The following is a 5223-nucleotide window of genomic DNA, read 5'->3' as shown; positions in this document are numbered from 1 at the left end:
TGGCTGAACTGGTATTTAAGATGCAAGACAAAAGTCGTCTTTACTCTTCTCTCTCCTCTCATCAAACAGAAGGAAAAGGTCTCTTTTGGAGAGGTGTACTGTTCTGCCTGGGGTTGGGGAAGGGATAATGTAAGCACTCCCTTAGCTGCCCCAGCCGGTGTCTCAGAGGTCACGTGCCCCCGACCTCCTCAGTCAGCTGGCTCTGAGCCAAGCTCAGCACTAGGCCTTGCCTAGGAATTGCAGTCTTTGTGTCCTAGACTGCCTTTCAAGTTTATATGGGGCCCCACAGCCCTCCAGCCCTGGGTGGTGAGGCTGGCTCGAACTCATCCTCCCACCGCAGGGATGGGTGATTCCCTCTGGCTAGTGCTGGTTTAAACACACCCTCCATGGTTAGTGTTAGCTGAGATCAGCTCTGTTCTGCTTTCTGTGGTGACGGGGCAGCACTGAGTTAAATTGTGATGCAAAGCCTCACAATTGCTGTGCTATCCCTCTTTCAAGTATACAGATTATTTCCACCACACAGTGCTGTCGGTGGTAGGGGGAGCAGTGGCATCACAACTCAAGACTGAATTCAAGACATTTTCTATCCTCTTCAGTGCCTCTTTTAGTGATACGAAGTCAACAACAGCCACTACGAGTGCTTAGCTGATCTTTGGTTCCTATGAAGCTGCTCCTTTTGTGTAAATAGTTGTCAAACTTGGTGTTCTTGCTTGTGTGTGTGTGTGTGTGTGTATGTGGAGGGGGTGGTGATCAGTGGAGACTTCTATTCAGCCATTTTGCTCCTCCCCCCTTCCTAATTTTAAACCACCAATGAGCAAGTCTGAATTAGCAGATAAAATCTCCGAGGGTGAGGCTCTTAAAATATCCAGTCTCAGTTTTGTTTCCTCTCCAGCGACTCATTACAAGACTTTTCTTTTGGTGGTTCTTACCAAGCCCATCAGGTTCCAGGGACAATTCCCCTGGCCACATGAACAAAGCTGGCAAATCCAGGTTTCTGCAACAGCATCCAGTCTGTATTCTTCAGTGCTGTTAATTAACTACCTTTTGTGATTCTCTCAACTTTTTATGTAATAGAAGTGGCAGAAGCTCAGTTACCTGATTCTTATTACCTGAAGATCATGTGGTCTAGGAACAGGTAAGTGGAAAGATGGAAAGTCAAGATAACAGCAGGAAAAAAATTTAAATTGATGTATGAAATTTAGTTTCAGCAAAAGAGTATAGTGGCAGAATCTCTGTTTGCATTTATCAGATAAGATTTTGGTTGTGGTTAGGTAGGTTATAATGTAGGGAAGAAGGAACAGATCACATTAGGGCATACATATGAGGCTACAGATCATGAAGACAGGCAAATAACTGACTTTGACTTTTACCTGGTAGTAGAAATGTATCATGGGTATCCACAGTAAAAGGAAAGCTATGAAGGAGAGTTGGACTCAACACAATGCAGTGTCTTTAGCAGAGGCAAGAGATTTGGGAGTTCACACGGTGACTTAGAAAATGATTTATTATTGAAAAATCTTATTAACCTCTGTTTGATAGGCATGAAGGGAAATTAATAACCTATAGAAGTTAAAAGTGAAGACTATTTGCTCTGTTTCATCTCTGTCTTTGCAGAAAAGTTAAAGTCTACTAGAGACTCATGTTCTGTGGCATTTCTTGGGACCAAAATTAAATGACATACACAGAATTTGGAGAAGAATTGACTGGTAAACTGTCTTTCTGAGAGCCCACCTGCCCATATCTGCATGCCTTACTACACACTTAATATCATTTTCAACTGCGAAGAAGAAAAATTGTTACAATGACATTAATGGGGGCACAAATTATTCTGCTATGATAGTATGTTTGTTGGACATTTAATTGTTTTTCTTTTTCCTCTCTAGTTTCGGCCATTACAATGTAAAATAGAGGTAGATGCATTTAAGGTAAAATAACACATTTTGGGAATCCAGGAATCCGGGGACATGAAAATTGACCATAAGGGGAAAGGTGAAAGGAAGGAGTCATTTAGTTTGATTACTTAATTCAAGCATGGTAATAATTTGTATGAGAGGATATAAAGGACAACTGTATTTTTACTTTTAAAGAGAAATAGACAAGTGAACATAGGCTTAAAACAAATAACCAGAAAGTTCAGCTGGGAGCAGGGAAAAAGTTTTGGGCTGTTGAAATGATAAAGCATAAGAATGGCCAAAAAACAGAAATATTGAATTCTTAAGTAGTGTGTCTTAGATAATTTAGACATGCCACTGATGTGGACTGGACTGGACAGAAATTCTCCCTCAATGCTTTATTTCTATGATGTTATTAGTAGGATACTAATTTTCTCTATTTTATTCAACTATAAATTTTAACATGGCTAAGAATTTCCTCTGGGAGACTGACCAAATTCATATAAATATGCAAAGCAAATGATGTTGTTTGGAGAGCAAATATTAAAAAGTCATGGTTTGTAACTTTAATAGTCTTGAATTAATTTAAAAAAAAGCATGGTGGAGGAAAGTCCTGGAGAACCAAAGATTGAAAGTATTATTTTAGAACAAGCTCAGTTTTTTTGTTTGCTTTTTAGTTAATAATGCAGTATTTATTGTAAAATACAGAACTCTTACAATCTTACAAACCCATGCTCTCTCCTATCCTTTATAGTCTAGTTGTTATTTATGTTAGACAAACTTAGAAATGTGTTTTAAAGAGAAGCAAAGTTTATACGAAAATTAATAGGAAGCGCACAAAAATATAGTATTTTGCATTTATCTACAGGTTTATCATGTTTGGTGCCCTTCATTCTTTTCTGAGGATCCAAGTTTCCATCTGGTATCATTTTCCTTCAGCTTGGAGAGCTTCCTTTGGCATTTCTTTTTTTTATTATTATTATACTTTATGTTCTCAGGTACATGTGCACAACGTGCAGGTTTGTTACATATGTGTACATGTGTCATGTTGGTGTGCTGCACCCATTAACTCGTCATTTACATTAGGCATATCTCCTAATGCTATCCGTCCCCCTCCCCCACCCCACGACAGGCCCCGGTGTGTGATGGTCCCCTTCCTGTGTCCAAGTGTTCTTATTGTTCAGTTCCCACCTATGAGTGAGAACATGCGGTGTTTGGTTTTCTGTTCTTGTGATAGTTTGCTGAGAGTGATGGTTTTCAGTTGCATCCATGTCCCTGCAAAGGACATGAACTCATCCTTTGGTATGGCTGCATAGTATTCCATGGTGTATATGTGCCACAGTTTCTTAATCCAGTCTGTCATTGATGGACATTTGGGCTGGTTCCAAGTCTTTGCTATTTGGCCTGGTTCCAAGTCTTCGCTATTGTGAATAGTGCCACAATAAACATACGTGTGCATGTGTCTTTATAGCAGCATGATTAGTTTACTGAGAGCGAAGAATGGCTCAGAGAGCACTGAACACCCTTCAGGGGCAGTGGGATACCTTTCTCTAGCCTTGTGTATTCCACCAGGAGCAACTTTTGCCTTTGAGACTCTGAAGACACAAGTTAAATACACTTTAATATCTTGTGATATACAATTATTTGCTTTACTTCCTTTCCATTTTAGGCTATCTGGCTCATTTCTAAAATTCATTTTTTTCCTGTTTCCTTGTCCAATTTCTCCATCATTTGTATCACATTCAGGCTCATTACATTTGGACAATATCAGATATTGTAAACTTGTGTTTTTTTTCTCTTGAAATTCCATTTGCTTAAACACCTGCTGCTGCTTCCAGAAAGAGATCAGAAAAAATAATATATACAAAACTATGAAAGACTTGTTATTTCTTATTATCTGTACCCTTGGGACATTAGTACATATTTCTCAGATTTATTGCTTGTGCATCTAGAAAATTCTGATTTTATCTATCACATCATGGGATACATTAGGTATATAGCCAAGGTTTTATTTAAAGATGATGAATTCTTTCATTTTTTGTAAAGTGTTTTCACTATAGACTTCCAGTGTCCCTAGCAATAACTAGTTTGCAATTGTTTAGAGACCTTTCTTCTTTTGAGTTGCATTTAAGCTTTCCTTCTGACTGTCTATTCATCTATTAATCTTTCATCGTTCTTCCCTTCCTCAATCCATCCATCCTCCCATCCAGCTACTCATCCACTTACTCATCCACTGCCACACCAAACACTAATTAGAGCCACACCATATTATGGGAATGATGGTGAGGAATAAATTGATATAAAAACTGAATTTTACGTAGAGAAGCTCATAGTTTAATGCAGGGGTTTTCTACTTTGGCACCATTGACATTTGGGGCTGGTCAGTTTTTGCTGTGGGGTCTGTCCTGTGCAGTGTAGGATATTTAGTAGTATCCTTGGTTTATACACACTAGATGCCAGTAGTATTCTTCCCCCCATTATCCCTCACTGGGAAAACTAAAAATGTTTTCAGACGTTGCTAAATGTCCCCTGGGAGGTAAAATGCCCTGGGTGAGAACCACTGGATTAATGAGAGAGACTAAAAATGACATAATTTCTCTGTATTGTGGTATGTCCTACAAGAAATATGCACATTGGAGATATATTCTGGATATATTATGTCTGTACTCCCCACCTCTGATTGTTACTAACATACTTCTGTAAAGTATTTCTTAATCACGAAAGAACTTATATTTGAGGAAATTATTCATGGTTTAATTGTTTTGCTCTACAGCAACTTTAGTTATTCCATGTGATAGCTTTCATGTAAATTCGTCTAAATAGCTAAACATACTTTATTGCCGTTTTTTCATCCATGCAGTCTCTGTTGAAGTAACTTTCAGAGGATATTTAATAGAAATGCTCTTCATAAAAAGTTTTTATTAAATGCCAAATTATTGAAAATGTGCCAGTATATAGAACAGGATGAGAACTGGAATTCGTGATCAACTCAGTAAAATGATTTTTTCTTTTCTGTTTGGCTGTATTTCTGGGTTTTTAAACATATATTTTATCACATTTAATTGAAGTTGACTACTTCTATATTAGTAGTGTTTCAAGCCAGACTTTTAAGGGTATATGTCTCACACAAAAATGGTTAGCAATAGTTAAATGATACCACATTAAATTTAACTGGATATGATATTATTATCCTGAAGAGATTTTCCTGGCTACAAGTAGAACCTCATCTTTCTATTAATCTAGTATTTTTCTGTTTATTTGCATCTAGATGTTTTTTGCGCTGATGGTTTCATCCTATCTTATAGAGAAGTCGATGTGTTAGCTCTTAAAA

Source organism: Rhinopithecus bieti, unplaced genomic scaffold, assembly GCF_001698545.2.
Source record: "Rhinopithecus bieti isolate Rb0 unplaced genomic scaffold, ASM169854v2 scaffold_38779, whole genome shotgun sequence".
NCBI lineage: Eukaryota > Metazoa > Chordata > Mammalia > Primates > Cercopithecidae > Rhinopithecus > Rhinopithecus bieti.
The sequence above is the reverse complement of the archived record's forward strand: the minus strand, read 5'-3'. Positions refer to the sequence as shown.